Genomic DNA, 1,272 nt, shown 5'->3' with positions numbered 1-1,272 from the left:
CTGTCCACGGAGGCCGGGCTGCGGGCGCCTCCTTCCCTTTAACATCCTGGTCCCAGGGGGACAAGCCGGGCAGCTCCGGAGAGAAGGCCCTGGGCAGGCCCCACCAGGACCTCCGGGCCTCGGTTACTCATCCCAGGTAAACGCCTGCAACCTGGGCAGGTCTCAGAAATCCAGGCCAGAGGGGCGGGGACAGTTGGGGGGCTACTCCACGCACAGCGACTGGCTCTCCCACCCCGCACCGGAGACAGCGCTGCCACTGGCCCAGAGGGGCCAATCCTGAGCCCACCGCAGATGTGACAATGAGGGTTTCCATTCGCCTTCCTGTTACATTAAAACGGAAGCAAATGTTCCTGCACCAACTCACTCTCTCATTTAATGTGTTTCTATTTAAATTGTGTCATTTGAAAGTTTGATGCTGGTAAGTTTCTGGTTCTGAATTACCGCTGTCCGCCTCCCAGACGTGAGTCCAGGTCCTCCCCCAAGGCCACAGTTCATTTATTATTAAGTTTGGTTCTGGAGATTCAAATCTGACCCCAAACCGGTAACTAGGGACACAAAAATGGTATCCTAATGCAGATGACCGTTTCTGCACCTCGAGATGAGGGAGTGGCACTCAGAGAAAAGGACAATATCCAGTTCCTTGATCACCCCAGCACTCCGGGCGGTCAACTTGTAAGAGTTCTGCCAACTGCCCTGGGGGAACAGGAAAGGAGTCTGGCAGCACTCAGAACGATGGTGCCGGCAAATCAGAAAGCGCTAGAATTTGTTCAGGTACCACGCAGAGATTTCCGTCAATTGAGGTAACTCAAAGCTTTAAGGGCCTTGATGACCACGTGGTGGAAAATGCACTGACCTGTACCCAGAGGGCTACTAGTCACAGCCCTTCAGAACACCCGCAGCAGCTGGTAGGTAACAGACCATAAAGGAGAGCTCTGGCCCAGAGTACCCGCCCTCTAAATGGTGGTACCTAAGTGGACCCTGCCTGCTCCCAAATGGAGCTGCTCGCAACCCTTTCCCTCACAGTAAAAAGCTCAAAGGGTAGGGCTGGCAGGTGGCGCAGTGGTTAAGGGTGCTGGACACCCATATAGCTGACCATGGTTCAAGTTCTGGACCTGGTGACTTGCTTTCTCAATTTTTCCCTTTCTCTAGTTAAATTTTAAAAATAATTTTTTTAAAAAAAACACTCAAAGGAGTCATCTTCTCTACATTCTTCAGGCCCCCCGGCCCAACATCTCTTACTCTCTAGGGCAGAGCTGAAGCTCAGCCTCTTTC

The 1,272-nt window shown here is 52.7% G+C and overlaps 1 long non-coding RNA gene across 1 annotated transcript in view; it reads left to right on the top strand.

The window, feature by feature from the left end:
- Positions 1-49: 49 nt before the first annotated feature.
- Positions 50-1,272, top strand: part of LOC102493415 (uncharacterized) — a 5,464-nt gene continuing 4,241 nt past the window's right edge. Inside the window, exon 1 of the long non-coding RNA XR_335390.3 lies at positions 50-136. This is a non-coding gene — a long non-coding RNA (uncharacterized LOC102493415). The remainder of the gene's footprint in view (positions 137-1,272) is intronic.

Source organism: Tupaia chinensis, unplaced genomic scaffold, assembly GCF_000334495.1.
Source record: "Tupaia chinensis unplaced genomic scaffold, TupChi_1.0 Scaffold000407_1, whole genome shotgun sequence".
Classification (NCBI taxonomy): domain Eukaryota; kingdom Metazoa; phylum Chordata; class Mammalia; order Scandentia; family Tupaiidae; genus Tupaia; species Tupaia belangeri.
The sequence above is the reverse complement of the archived record's forward strand: the minus strand, read 5'-3'. Positions and strand labels throughout refer to the sequence as shown.